This window comes from Micromys minutus, assembly GCF_963924665.1.
Source record: "Micromys minutus genome assembly, chromosome: 10".
Taxonomy (NCBI): domain Eukaryota; kingdom Metazoa; phylum Chordata; class Mammalia; order Rodentia; family Muridae; genus Micromys; species Micromys minutus.
In genome coordinates this window covers 10,999,217-11,014,869 of record NC_137979.1, presented here as the reverse complement: position 1 = coordinate 11,014,869, position 15,653 = coordinate 10,999,217, and the positions used below count along the sequence as shown (strand labels likewise).

At 45.5% G+C, this 15,653-nt stretch overlaps 1 pseudogene across 1 annotated transcript; it reads left to right on the top strand.

Annotated features, from left to right (window-relative positions):
- The first annotated feature begins 5,168 nt into the window (after positions 1 to 5,168).
- LOC308426323 (stress-induced-phosphoprotein 1-like) lies at positions 5,169 to 6,800 on the top strand (annotated as a pseudogene). Its single transcript has one exon. The product of its transcript is annotated as a stress-induced-phosphoprotein 1-like (transcript).
- The last annotated feature ends 8,853 nt before the right edge of the window (positions 6,801 to 15,653 follow it).

The window sequence follows — 15,653 nt, the reverse complement described above, 5'->3', positions numbered from 1 at the left end:
TTTCCTCAAACATTTCGATGTACATATAGTTGTTTTCTTATTAGTTTTACTTGTTACTTTAAGGTGTGGATGGTCTTCAAGGGTATAGTGTATCTGCCATTTGCTTCTGTGTATCCAAATCTTAGCAGCTACAAAATAGAAAATATGAATCCCAGTTTCTACAGGTCTGGCACTGGTTCTGGCTCAGGGTGACTCCCAGGGCTGTGTGAGTTGTCAGCAGGGGCTGGAGTCCTTCAGATTGAGGATCCACTTTCTACTTCACTCATGAGTTTGGGTAGTGTCAACTCCTCCTGCTCATGAAATGGCCTCATGGTCTATCAGCTGACTTCTCCTAGCACTAATGATCAGATTAACAGGGGTAGACTGATAAGGGGAGCGATAGGCTTTAATAATCTAATCTCAGAAGTGACATCGTCTTCACTCCTGTTTTTTTTTTTTTTTATTAAAATTTTAAAGAACTTACAAATTAAAAACATCATGTGGTGAGATTATCCAGATCCAAATATCATATATTCCTAAGACCTTCGATACAGTTAGAGCTGCAATTTTGAAGCTGTGGAGATTGGGATTGAATTTTACAATTAGTTCCATATGTCCTCTTAGGACTTGAGAGTCCATGATCTCCACCCCGTCCTTCCTCATCACCTAGTGCAACAGGCCCTCTCAAGAGTCCTGTCTCTCTCATCTCCACTTCCGTCTAGATACAAACCTGAGACAACATGAATGGGGCCTGCAGAAAGCCAATCTGCCAGTAGTTGGAGGGGGGAATCCACCCTTAGAAGGTAGTTTCCTCACAGAACAAAGGGCAATATAAGGCCAAGAAAGCTCTTGGTTATCTCTCCAAGACCTTGAGGGAGCCATTTTCTGACAGTTGAAGGGAGGGTGTGTGGTAGGGGATGGGGTTGGTGAGGAAGAGAAATATAAATGCTTACACCTGCCTTGCTGTGGTACCCTGAAATGGGACTTTGGCCCACAGGCAACACAGGAGGTGACTTCATTTCTGGAGGTGACCTCATGTCACATAGGTGAGCACTTGAGTTTTTCATAGAGCCACTGTGAATTTAGTAAAAGTTTTACAATTTTTTTTTGAGTGTTGTGTAGGAATGTACATCATTCAGGTGTGAACTAGAAAAACAACTATGGGATTTTTCTCTGTGCCCTATATGATGGGAGGGAGGCAGTGGCAACTTTTTTTTTTCTGATTGAGATGTGAAATATTTCACGAGTGCAAAACTGAGAACATGAGTTGAAGGCGAGTCAAGCCATATATTTGGAATAATCCTGAAGGGGGGTCTAGGGTAAGAAGGAAAGGACCATTTTGGAGAAGAGTTGAGATGAACAGGGGGGTCACACAGGACACAGAGGGTGACTGAAGTTATCCACAGCAAGACAGTCTTCTAGTTCAATTTCCATGGGAAATAGAGACATATGTTTCCATGGTATTGGTCTGCTGGCCCCTGGTGTTGTTCACCGTGCCTTAAACAGAGGCCCAACCCATTGGTGGAGCTGTTTGCATGTTTACCACCTGGAGATAGGGGTTACATATTGAAGATCTTTCTGGGCACATTGCTTTCCCCCAGAGAACTTGGGTGAGGAGGAGAGGAGAGAGAGAACTAACTGCTGGCTCTTCCTTTTAACAGCTGGTTCTGTTTCAGTCCTGTATGCAAAAGGATGCGCAACTGAAAGTGCTTGCAAACTGGATATAGATATCTTCAATATGATACACATTAAAACCACATGCAGCCAAGCTGTTTCAACCAAATCTGTTGCCTCACTCCCAATCGTTCTGCTCCTCCTGAAAACCATGCTTTGATCATCCAGGCACCGGCAATCCCACAATCCTATGCACATGGACCCATGGATATACTTGGATGGCTGTTTCCAAAATATGAAACAAGTAAAAACTGGGAATCACTTCTCTGTTCTTTATGTGAAAACTTAACTCCATTATTTTTTGTAATATCAGAAAACACACAGAGATAACTATTTCTGCATGTCCCCTCTCCTCCTTAACATAGTTCTAGAAGTCTTAGCCAGAGTAATCAGACAGATCAAAGCAGTAAGCAAGTAGAATTAAATCTGAAAGCAAAAATAAAGAAAAGCAGAATAAAAAGGAAGGGAAGAAATTGTATTGTTCATATTAGAAAGAAATTTGTAAAACTACTAGAAGAAATATTTATATGTGTACACACATGTGTGCACACATATATGCATGTATGTATGTGGTGCTGAAGAGAACTTTTGGGCATTAACCTAAGTAATATTTCTGCCTTTGTTAGTGTTTCTAACAGCTTGGTGAGGGACAGGCTTATTTCAGTTTACAACTCTCAGATCATGCTCTGTTACTTTTTTATAATTTGTATTAAAAATATGGTTAACCAAAACATTGCTCGCTGTTTTTATTTTACTACTTGACACAAACCTAGACATATGTGGAGAAAGGGGATTTCTATGAGAAATTGTCTTCATCAGATTGGCCTGTAGACAGGTCTGTGGGGTCATTTTTCTTGAGTGAAGATTGATGGGGAGGAAAGGCCCAGCTTACTGAAGATGGTACCAGCCCTGCCAGGTAGTCATGGCGATGTAGGAAAGCAGTCTGAGCAAGTCACAGAAAGAACATTAGAAAGCAATGTTCCTCTGCTTCAGTTCCTGCCTTTAGGTTCCTACTGAAGTTCTTGCCCTGACATCCTCCAATGGACTGTGACACTGAAGAGCCAAGTGTTCTCCAAACTCTTAGGACCATGGTCTTGTGCTAGCCTTCCAGCTGTTTCAGCATCATTCTATACCCAATGTCACCATCAGGAGGCAGACATGGAGCTTCTATGAACAAGTCTCTATGCCTGAAAAGCAACCTAGATCATTTAAGAAAGGACCAAGTCAAACTGACCCAAAGAGGCCACCTCTGGTTCTCTGGCTATCCCCTTGGTCTTTTCACACGAATGCCCCTGTGCTTCTAGGACCTAGTGATCTTCTTTGCTGCCTCTAACACTTCTCAGCCTTTTCCTCTCCAAAGGAGAAGAAGGGGCCTGTGATGAAGATGACTAGGGAACAGAAGCCTGGAAACAAAGCACAAGAGCAGGGGCCAGAGTGGAGTGCAGGAGTACGGAGGCTCTACGCTAGGGCCTTCATCCTGCTTGATGGCAGCCGTGGAGTCCGAACATAGAGTAGCTGCAGGTCCCATGATGGAATGGAGCAGCTGAGCTCCCAAGAGCAACAGAACCTCTCATAGCTCCTCACTGTGTAGCTGGTGACAACCAGGAGAGAGGAGATCAGGCAGGACTCAGGGATGCTTCTCCTAAGAAGTTGACCAGCCCTGCAGGTGCCCCTCTCGGCAGTGTATAATGACCATCTGGATGGTGTTGGGTGAGGATGTTTGTTCCAGAGGTAGCCTGACATCATTGAATGTCACCTGCCTGCACCTGCTCTTGCCAGAAGCCCCACCTTCATGTTGGGCATGTTCCCTGTTCCCTAAGGGTCCTCGGGATCTGGTTACTAGTCTCTTACTGAGCCTAAATGATAGGGTCAGGTGAGGTAGGATGGCTGACTGTCTTTGCTGTATAATCTGACTGAACTGGGTTTCATAGGTCTGCCTTCTCACTCATTTCACCCCCATCCTTTGTGAAGTGAGTGAGATAGATCCTTCAGAAAATGAAGAGACATACAAGTAAACATGGCAGAGCAATGCGAGGTCCTCACTGTGCAGCGCTGGGGAACCTGGGTTCTGTGAGAGGAGATGATGTCGCCAGTAGCCTGAGAAACAGGCAGTGCATTCCTCCAAGAACTGGTCCCACGTGGAAGGCTAACAGGAAGATGGTCACTCTGCCCTGCAATAGTGACTCTATAGGACATATAGCAGAATATTGTTTCTGTCCCAAGAATGAGAAGAGAGTGAAATGCTCTCCAGGGGTCTTGTGGGACCAACCAAAAGACAAAAATGTATGTAAGATACACATCTAGTAGCCGGAACCCCTGACCTCACCTCAAGTATTTTGAGCTTTCTTCTTTGACATCAGAAGGTTGTCCCTCTAACAGGGTCTGCCAGCTTCCCCACAGTGACCCCAGGCTACCACATATCTGAATAGTTGTCCCCAGGGAGCTTTTGCTGAGGCCTTACCCAGGGAGCAGGAAGTTAGCACAGAGGAGGTTGAGTGACTTTCTCCCACTGAGACCACCCTCTGTTCTCTAGCAATGATAGCGGCCTGCGGTTTCTTCCTAAAGTGACATAGCCAACTCTGACCTGTTCTGCAGGCTCTGGGCCAGTGTCATCTGAGGGAAGAGCAACTGAGGTAACCCTGCCCTAGACTTTACTATAAAGATGGCCTCTTGGCTCTTGCACCTTCTTTACCAGAAACTTTCCTTATCTCGAGCTCATTAGTCACCTTGGAATTCATGGTCCAACAGTAAAAAAAAACCTAATGAGATGGTTTAGTTAGCTGAGCAGATAAGAGGACTGTGAAATGCACAGCTGTGGACTGTGTGGCCTTGAACCCTAGGAGAAGTCCTGAAGGAAAGTGGGGTGGGATTGGAGTGCTGCAGGAACTCCCACAGGGAGGGAAGGCTGGCTTCATTCCACTGTAAATAGGAGTGTCCCTGACCATGGCTGAGAGCAGCCCAGTTCTGTCTGCTCCAGGAACTGAGTTTTGAGTTTTGTTTCTTTTTTACTTTGACTGAAAAAGCTGAAGCAGACAAAGAAAAATTTTTTGAAGGTCAGATGTCCTACCCAGAAGAGGTAGCAGTACACAAACTTAGACACGATCTAGGCAGTGAGAGAAAAGTCCTTGCAAACCGTAAGTCTGTGAAGGGGTCAGAGCTCCCGACATAGAAAGAGCTCAAGTACCTCAGTGTAAAGGCGACAGTCTCCCATGAGACATGGACAAGAGGCCTGAGCAACTTTTCGCCACAGCAAGCAGAGAAGTGGGATAAAGTACGGGAACACGGACCAACCAAGATCGCCAGTGTGAACGGAAACTGAGGACAAATCCCTGTGGGAATCCAGCCCGGGGTCTCTAGGTGTGATTATCGTGAGGAGAAAACACAGCAGGCTGGACCAAGATCCTTCAAGAAGGGGACTCGTGCAAACTGTTGGCAGGAAAGTAAATAATTCAGACGTTACAAAAAGAACAGAAACAGTTCCTCTAACATTAGATCAAAAGTGTAGGAGAACGCGGAGCGGACCAATTGGATTCAGCGGGGTTCCGGGCCAGGCTATGGAGCAGGTGAATGAGCTAAATAAAGGAAAGGGGCAGTAAGACCCTGCGTGCTGGGAATACTGACAAGGCCTCACAGTGCTATTCTGAGGCAATTAAATTCCCCAGAACCATATGCTGTATAGCAATCGCTCTGCAGCCTATGCCTAGAAAGGAGATTTACCAGAAGGCCTATGAGAACAGCTGCAAGACTGTTGACCTGAAGCCTGACTCGGGCAAGGGTTATTCAAAAAGAGCAGCCGCCCTTTAGTTCCTTAACCCATTTGAAGAAGCCAACCGAACCTGTAAAGAAGGGTTAAAACATGAAGCCAATAATCTCCAGCTTAAGGAGGGCTTGCAGAACATGGAGGCCAGGTAGGCAGAGAGGAAATTCATGAATCCTTTCAACTTGCCTAATCTGCACCAGAAGTTGGAGAATGATCCCAGGACAAGGATGCTGCTCGTGACCCCACCTACAGGGAACTCATAGAGAAGCTACAGAACAAGCCCTCAGACCTGGGCACAAAACTGCAAGATCCCTGGGTCATGACCACTCTCAGTGTCCTCCTTGGGGTTGATCTGGAAAGTATGGAGGAAGAGGAAGAGACAGCAACACCCCACCCCAACCCCTCCCAAAAAGGAGGCCAAGCCAGAACCAATGGAAGAAGATCTTCCAGAGAATTAGAAACAGGCACTGAAAGAAAAGGACTTGGAAAAATGATGCCTACAAGAAGAAGGATTTTGACAAGGCCCTGAAGCATTCTGACAGGGCCAAGGAGCTGGACCCTACCAATATGACTTACATGACTAATCAAGTGGCTGAGCACTGTGAGGAGGACCACTACAACAAATGCCATGGAAGTGAGCAGAGAGAACCAAGAGGACTACCAGCAGATCGCCAAAGCTTGTGCCCGAGTTGGCAATTCCTGTTTCAAAGAAGAAAGGTACGAGGATGCTACCCATTTCTACAAGTCTCTGGCAGAGCACCAAACCCAAGATGTACTTGTGCTGGCCGGCAGAGAAAATTCTGAAGGAACATAGTGTCTGGCTTATAGCAACCCTGACTCGACTTTGGAGGGAAAAAATAAGGGCAATGAATGCTTCCAGAAAGGGGACTACCCCAGGCCATGAAGCACTATACAGAAGCCATTACAAGGAACCCAAGAGATGCCAAACTGTACAGCAACCGAGCCACCTGCTACACCAAGCTCCTGGAGTTTCAGCTGACGCTCAAGAACTGCAAAGAGTGCATTGGCTAAAGCCAACCTTCATCAAGATTTAGACACAAAAAGCAGCTGCTCTGGAAGCCATGAAGGACTATACAAAAGTCAGGGATGTGTACCAAAAGGCGTTAGACCTGGACTCCAACTGTGAGGAAGCAGCAGACGGTTACTAACGCTGTCTGATGGCACAGTACAACAGACACAACAGCCCTGAGGATGTGAAGCCGTGGCTGACCCTGAGGTGCAGCAGAAAATAAGTGACCCAGCCACAAGGCTCATCCTGGAGCAGAAGCAAAAGGGCCCCCATGCTCTGAGAGAACACTTGAAGAATCCTGTTATAGCACAGAAGATGCAGAAATTGATGGTTGTGGGTCTGATCACAATTCACTGATAATTTGCTTTTCCCCTCGTCCCTTCACCAATGAGGAAAGGCGAGCTGGGATGGTGGCAAACAGCACTGGGCCGAGGGGGGAGAAGAAAGGCTTATCTCTATATTTATATTTGCCTGCATGGAAGATAGACATATCCAGTGCCACCTGCGCCCCACCCCCCGTGCGCGCACACAGGCATGGTCTCTTCATTGCTGCCCTCAATTCCGAGTGTCCTTCCCTGCCCACTCCCAGCCTCCCCGTCACTGTCTCAGCTGCTCGCCTATAGTTGTTTATTTTATATTTGTGGCAGTGGGTACATACGAGGAGGGGAGGGTATTCTTCTCAACCTAGGGTCCCAGCTGTCGTTACTTGCTCGTACCCTTGTCCCTCCTCAATAAAAAGCCAATCAGGTGTGCTTCTATGTTGAAAAAAAAATAAAACAAAAGTGTAAGGTTTGAGAGAGAGAGCCCGGTCACCACCATCAGGACTCAGGGCCTGCCCACAGAGTGCTGGCACCCAGAAGAGCCTCAGAAGTGCTCTCCTACACGAGCCCACGGAAACAGAGCCAGGTCACTGCCATCAGAACTCACTGCCTGCCCACAAAGAGCCAAACACCCAGGAGCAATCTCCCTCCTGAGCCCACAGGCCCTCAGACAAACAGGAGGGACAAGCTCCAGTCAGAAACAACAAGATCACCTAACATCACAGATAACAAGATGGCAAGAGGCAAGCGCAAGAACCTAAGCAATGGAAACCAAGACAACATCAGAACCCAGTTCTCCCACCACAGCAAGTAGTGGGTTTCCCAACACACCAGAAAAACAAGACATGGACTTAAAACCATACTTCATAATGATAATGGAGGTCCTCAAGCATGAATAACTCCCTTAAAGAATTACAGAACCATCACTAGAGAGAAATGGCAGGACCCTAGGAATAAAGTTTGCCTGTAAGTCTAACTCTCATGTTCCCAAAAAAGCTTACTCTAAGTGAGCAGGAGCTTCAAGTGGTTCATCCACCATGGCTGAAACTTTGTCCCTCCCACGGTCATTCAGGAGTCAAAGAAAACATGACTGCCAGCTCATGGTGTTGATGTTAAAGGACTGAACCTCAGAACCTATAAGCCAGGCCAAATTAAATGTTGTTCTTTCTAAGAGTTGCTTTGGTCATGGTGTCTGTTCACAGCAATGGAAACCCTAACTAAGACACCCGTCAAATCTAACTTCTAAAACTAAGAAAATATAAATTATAAAATATTTTTAAGATGAAAGAAGAAATATAAAAAAGGAATGGTTTTTTTGCATTTGACTGAACATTAATGTTAAATCTAAAAATTTTGAGAAGAAAAACCAAACCCACAATTGTCTGATTGAAGCATGCTTTATTTTAGAGGAGCACCAGGGACAAGCCAGCCATCTCTGGCTGTCTAAAATCTCTAAGATGGGATTTTAGAGAGCAACCCTCATTGGCTTTTTAATGCCCCTTTTGTTAGGTCCCAGACCTAACAACTGGCTAAAGCACCTATTTAACACATCGAAAAGAACCTGGCCCTCTGGTTTCCCAGCATCCTTCAGTCTCTATCTGTACAGGGTCCTTCTGGTTAGCATACCCCACTGACTACCCTAATCTTTTCTAGCCCAGAGGCTGGGCTGCCCTTCCTTCAGATGCCCTTCCCTACATAATCCAAACATATGGTTGCCTGAACTTTTGTCTACCCTTTACCCTTCTGGTCTCTTGGCCCGTCTCTAGACCCAGGCCACCCCTCTTGGTTGGTGGCTTCAGTCCCCACCCTCTTCCCACTTCTCCTCACATGCTCAGCTCAAAGTCAGATCCACTCTGGACTCTCCCAGAAGTCTCTTCCTCTGGCTTCCCGAATACCTAGGAGCAGTCATGTTTTTTTTTTCCTTTTTATCTCTCTTTTATCAATTCAGTTTTTAATGGGGAGAAATAAAAGATTATCAACTACCAAGGGCAAGCGAATTGGCTGTTAGTGATAGAAAATACAATAAAGGAGGAAGACAAGGATTTGTATTATATAAGCGGGATCACAACCTCCTAAAGAAAAAGTATGGTGGCCACTTCCTGGAACAGATGGTACAGGTTTGTGTGTAGTTACATCTGGGGCGACAGGGAGGAGGAATAGAAACAAACCTAGTTTGTCTTCACTATAAAATGGTTCTTAAGCCTAAATGGAGGCAAGGTGGTTCTTCACTTTGGGATTAAGACTGTAGTTGGCATGCCTTCAAGAAGCAAAAATGTTTCTTTAATTGCAAACTACATATGCCTTTGTTTCAGGGATTTCTCGTGTGATTCTCTCTCTGACCACTGAGGTCACTGAAGTTCAACAGTTTCTTTTATTAGATACTCTCTGAATTTAAATTTGAAAAGTTATCCCCTTCATTTACCCCATTCCCACCTCCCTCCCTCTCCATTTGTCTTCAAAAGGTGCACTCACTCCTAATCACCCTCTCCACCCCATTGCCTTGGCATTCCCCTACATTGGGAAAACATGCCCTCCCTGGACCAAAGGCCTCTTCTCATTATGCCAGACACTGCTGTCTTCAGCTACATATGCAACTGGAGCCATAGGACTCTCAACGTGCTCAGTGACTGGTATATTAGTCCATGGAAGTTGCGGAGGGTTTGGTTGGTTGATAATGTTCTTCTTCCCATGAGGTTGCAACCCCTTTCAGCTCCTTCAGTCCTTTCTTTAGCTGGTTAGCTGCAAGCATGCTCAGCTGCATCTCTATGACTCTGGCAGAGCCCCTGAGGAGGCATTTTTACCTGGTTCCTGCCAGTAAGTACTTCTTGGCATCAGCAATAGTGTGTGGGTTTGGTGGCTGCATATGGGCTGGATCCCTGGGTGAGGCATTCTCTGACTGATCTTTTCTTCAGTCCCTCTTCTATCATTTTGTTGAAGATATTTACTGTGCCTTTTAGTTGGGAGTCTTCACCCTCTTCTACCCCTATTATCATTAGGTTTGGTCTTCTCATTGTGCCCTGGATCTCCTGGATGTTTTGAGTTAGAAGCTTTTTGATTTTTGCATTTTCTCTGACTGTTATGTCAATGTTTTCTATGTTGTCTTCTGCCCCTGAGATCCTCTCTTCCATCTCTTGTAATCTGTTTGTGATGCTTATATCTATGACTCCTGATTTTTTCTATCTCCAGGGTTGTCTTTTTTTGTGATTTCTTTATTGTTTCTATTTCCATTTTCAACTCTTTCACCTGTTGGTAGTTGTTTCCTGTAGTTCTCTGAGGGATTTTTGTGTTTCCTCTTTAAGGGCTTCTATTTGTTTATGTGTGTTCTCCTGATTCTCCTGTATTTTTTTAAGGGAGTTATTCATGTGCTTCCCAAAGATCTCCATCATCATCATCATCATCATCATCATCATCATCATCATCATCAGGAAGTATGATTTTAATTCCATATCTTGTTTTTTTTGGTGTGTTGGGAAATCCACTACTTGTGACGGGAGAACTGGGTTCTGATATTGCCAGGTTTTCTTGGTTTCCATTGCTTAGGTTCTTGTGCTTTCTTCTTGCCAACTTGTTATCTGTGATTATAGGTGATCTTGTCTACTACTTGAGCTGTCTCTCTTGTGGGCCTGAGGGGCACATGGGCTCAGGAAGGAAATTGCTCCTGTGTGTTTGGCTTATTTTGCGCAGGTGGTGAGTTCTGATGGTGGTGACCCAGTCTGTCTCTGTGGGCTCGGGTGGGAGAGTGCTTCTGAGGCTCTTCTGGGAGTTCAGCTGTCTTCAGGCTGGTCCTGAGTCCTTATTGTGGTCACCTGGCCCTCTGGGCCACAAAGGACATAATCCCATAGCACACCCAAGTTCAACATTTCTTTCTTTCTGTTCTCTTTCTCTCTCTCTCTCTCTTTCTCTCTCTCTCTCTCTCTCTCTCTCTCTCTCTCTCTCTCTCTTCTCTCTCTCTCTCTCTCTCTCTCTCTCTCTCTCTCTTCCCCACCCCTTCTCTCTCTCTTTCTTTTTTAAGACAGACCAGAGGTGGCTCTGTACTGCCTGTTCCAGGAAATGCTACAATGCCTTTGTGTCAAAAAATTGCTCTGGTCACCTGTTGTTATGACTACCTGACAATTATATCTTTGTTTCAGAAAGTTTTTATGGTCACCTGTTGCTATATCTACCTTATAATCACGTCTTTGTTTCAAGAAGTTGTAATGGCCATCTGGCAACCTTACCTTTGTCTCAAAATGTTGTTATGACTACCTTTTTTTTTTTTTTTTTTTTTTTTTTTTTTTTTGACCACCTTGTTATGGTCTGCTCCTGTAACCTTGCCTATTTTGCCCTACAAATTCCCCATTTAAAAAATCTCTTACCCCTGAGCTATAAAAACCTTGTCTTTCTCACATCCAATGCTGACCTCTTAAAGCTTGTGTTAGGGGGAGGCAGTCCGTATATATGAATTAAAAAGCTTACTTTAATTGATTGCTTCCTTTGGTTAATTTGGCTGTCATGATTTGGTTGGGTGGCCTTTCTCCTCCCATTTTGGGATTAACAGCAGGATATCTCTATTATAATGCCTGACTGTTTTAAACTCTCTCTGTAGACCAGGCCAGCTTTGCAGAAATCCACCAGCCCCTGCCTCATGAGGCTGGGATGAAAGGCTTACATCGCTACACTGGGCTGAAGGTCAAGATTTCTAAAGACAGAATTTTCTCAAAGAACTGATGTTTAATCCAAATCCACTTGTTTTATCAGCTCAGAAGTCTTTGGTATCCAATTTCTTCAAATAATTTACTTGGAGAACTCACAAGTTCTGATAGTTATCTGATAAAAGACTACATTTCCCAGCTTCCCCTGTGGATCACAGACGTCATCACACCCCCAATAAGAGACAGCATTTGACCTTCCCCTATAGGCGTTTTGGCCTGTTTCTACCTATGGGTGACAAAATGCTCCCACCTTGAGTAAAAGTGATCCCACTTGGAATCAGACGGAATCTCTCTTTCTTCCTCCCGTCTGTCTCTCTACAGCTGCTTTTAATAAACAGGCTCAGCTCATATTCATCTCTGACACACCCACACAGTGCATTTGTATGTCAGAAATGCTGGCCTTATATTGAAACAAGCAGGATCAACATTCCCTTGAGCTGTCTTGTGAACATGTCCCTTCTTGTTTGTACCAAAGTTCACACCCAACAGTGAGTTCTGGTTGTCTTTGTTCACCAGTTGGATAAATGCTCACACCGCTGCCAGTTTGTGTTTTGAGACAGGGTCTCGCTGTGTATCCCTGGCTGGCCTAGAACTTACTATGTAGACTACGCTAGGTTCAAACACACAGAAATCTGCCTGGCTCTGCCTCCTCAGTGCTGTAATTAAAAGTGTGCACCACCCAGAGTGGGGACATTCTTAAATACGGTCTCTCTCACTCTGGCTATGTGAGCTGTTGAAACAAAACATTCTCAATGGCAAGGTCCTTATGTCTTAGGCTCAGAAACAGCCTTCTACAACATTGATACTGAGGACCCTGCTCAAGACTGGCAAGATGGCTCAGTGGGCAATAGCATTTTCTGTCACGACTGACCACTTGAATTTGATCTCCAGGACCCACATGGTGCAAAGAGAGAACCGATTGCAGCACGTTGCCCTCGGGACCCCTATATGTACCGTGTAGCACTTGGTTTCTCCCCCACCCCTCAAAAATAATAAAAAAGTAAGCCTTAAAAAATACAGTCTTTCCTGTGTAATTCAATTAAGATTTCTGAGAAGACCACGCAGTCATTGTTTGAGCAGAAACTTTCTCCTAATTAATCCTCAGGGGACTGAGTTCACTCCGTGCCCCTCCCATCAATACCCTCCTTGGTTTCTATTCTGGTCCTTGTTTTCCATTACCGACCATACATTATTTGGTCTAAACGGATGTGACAATGAGTTAATTTTTACGGAATGGAGTACAAGTTCCTTCTCAAATGCACTTGCAGTCATTATAAGAATTTGAATTGACTCAGGGGCTGGAAGGATGGCTCAGTGGTTAAACACTTGCTCCTATTGCAGCACTCTGCAGGGAACCTGGGATCAATTCTCATCACCCACACTGCAGCTCACAACCATCTGTAACTCCAGTCCCAGGAGATTCGATGTCTTCTTCTTGTCTCCATAGGTACCAGGCAAACATATGGTATACAGACTTACATACCCATATTCACGGGGTGGGGGAAGAAATTGAATTGGATAGGAAACTAAGAGTCACTGAGAATTGGAAAATGTAAGACTCTACGCTCTTGGGACTTTTATTTAGTAGCAGCTAAATGTTTAACTCCATTGCAATCAAAATAAAACCTGAGGAACTTAGAGGAACTCCACAAAAGAATCACATGTGCCTTGTATTCTAAACTGCTTCACCTTGTATAAAATAGTTATCGTTCCAGCTGTGCATTGCCCTTGCAGACTCCACCCTGTCCAGGTGTGCATTGCCCTTGCAGACTCCACCCTTTCCAGCTGTGCATTGCCCTTGGAGACTCCACCCTGTCCAGCTGTGCATTGCCCTTGCAGACTCCACCCTGTCCAGCTGTGCATTGCCCTTGCATACTCCACCCTTTCCAGCTGTGCATTGCCCTTGGAGAATCCACCCTGTCCAGCTGTGCATTGTCCCTAAAGACTCCACCCTGTCCAGCTGTGCATTGCCCTTGGAGACTCCACCCTGTCCAGCTGGGCATTGTCCCTAAAGACTCCACCCTGTCCAGCTGTGCATTGCCCTTGGAGACTCCACCCTGTCCAGTTGTGCATTGCACTTGGAGACTCCACCCTGTCCAGCTGGGGATTGACCTTGGAGACTCCACCCTGTCCAGCTGTGCATTGCCCTTGCAGACTCCACCCTGTCCAGCTGTGCATTGCCCTTGGAGAATCCACCCTGTCCAGCTGTGCATTGCCCTTGCAGACTCCACCCTGTCCAGCTGTGCATTGCCCTTGGAGAATCCACCCTGTCCAGTTGTGCATTGCCCTTGGAGACTCCACCCTGTCCAGCTGGGCATTGTCCCTAAAGACTCCACCCTGTCCAGCTGTGCATTGCCCTTGGAGACTCCACCCTGTCCAGTTGTGCATTGCACTTGGAGACTCCACCCTGTCCAGCTGGGGATTGACCTTGGAGACTTCACCCTGTCCAGCTGTGCATTGCCCTTGCAGACTCCACCCTGTCCAGCTGTGCATTGCCCTTGGAGACTCCACCCTGTCCAGTTGTGCATTGCACTTGGATACTCCACCCTGTCCAGCTGTGCATTGCCCTTGGAGAATCCACCCTGTCCAGCTGTGCATTGCCCTTGGAGAATCCACCCTGTCCAGTTGGGCATGGCCTCATACCAACCTGATACACATGGTGTGTCAAGAGCAAGAAACTCCACACATGTCCCTGGATCTTCCACTTGGTTTGGTGCCCTGCTGTTGATGAGGCCTGCTTGAACTACCTGCCAATGCCCCCGGACCTGACCCACTGTTCCCTGCTCCAGATATGTCTCCTGCTGCCACCAGCTTTGGTATCTGGCTTCAAGCTGAGCTTGGCAGATTCTCCCTCAAATCTGACTCGGAAGCTTCAGCAGCAGCCCCTTCTAAGCCCTGGACTGATTCATTATCTTATGAACACAGATTCTGTGGACTTCTGAAATCCCTTGAACTCTCAGCCTGTTTACATTGTATTTGTTCTCTAACCCATAAATATACATATAGATATAGATATATTTACTGTGGAATTTTTAAAAACATAAACATAAATGTGTGTGTATGTGTGTGTTCTTTTGAGACAGGGTCTTGATGCATAGCCCTGGTTGTCCTGGAACCCCATATATAGACTGGGCTAACCTTGAGCTGGTGCAGACATATAGTAGTCTCACTGGAGATACTGAGTTCTTTACGCTTTATATTTAACTACCGAGTGATAAGATCTCTCATTAATGCACTTCCCGCCTGTGGAAAGGACTATTCACTAGTGTGGAAGCATCAACAGTTATCAGCAATTAGTAAGACAGAAGACAGGGGACAAGGTGACTTCAGAATAGTGACAGCACATGTTAACTTTAAAACCATATGTTCATCCACATGGATGCTGGCTTTCCTGATCTTCCGAATAGATATCTTTGTATGGAGTGGATGAGCCTGGAATTAAATGTATACTTTGTCTCCAAAGTTAGCAACATTACAATGCCTTTATATGGCCTTCTAAAACATGGACTTGTTAATGTAAGTATATATAAGTAAATTAATAAAATCACTGTTGTTTGTTTTTGTCTGGCTGCCTATCTGCAGGGGGTGTTCCCCCAGCTTGGGGGAGGCACTGGCCATGCCAGTGGTGGTGTTCATTGTCTTTCATTCTCACAGAGCTGACGTTTGCCTTTGCTTTGAGATCCTCAACAAACTGCAGCTCACTAGGAACCAGGAACCTAGTGTTTGTCACGATCTGAGGTCTTATGAAAGAATAAAAAGCTGAGACAACCCCAAGTGTGGTGGTACACATCAGCACTCCCGGTTCTCAAGGCCAACCTGATCTACAGTGTCTCACTAAACCAATATGGGGGGGGAGAGAGAGAGAGAGAGAGAGAGAGAGAGAGAGAGAGAGAGAGAGAGAGAGAGAAAACAGAGAATGCACTCGGTAACAACATTCTTGATGAGAAGTCCATGTATTGTATTTATGTATAATCTTGGTTCTATTATCCCTATCTGATTGAGCTGGCCCATGCCATGTTGACTCCTAATTAATACCCATCAGCATTTACTCATAAAGACAACAAACATGAAAGAAAAGTATCCATGTGTTAAGGGTAGGGGGAGGAGTTCTGGTAAGTTGAAATTGTGACCAGTGAGCTTTAGTCTTAGACTCTGAGCTTGAACCTATTGAGTGAAATGTTAGTAAATGAAAACCGAAC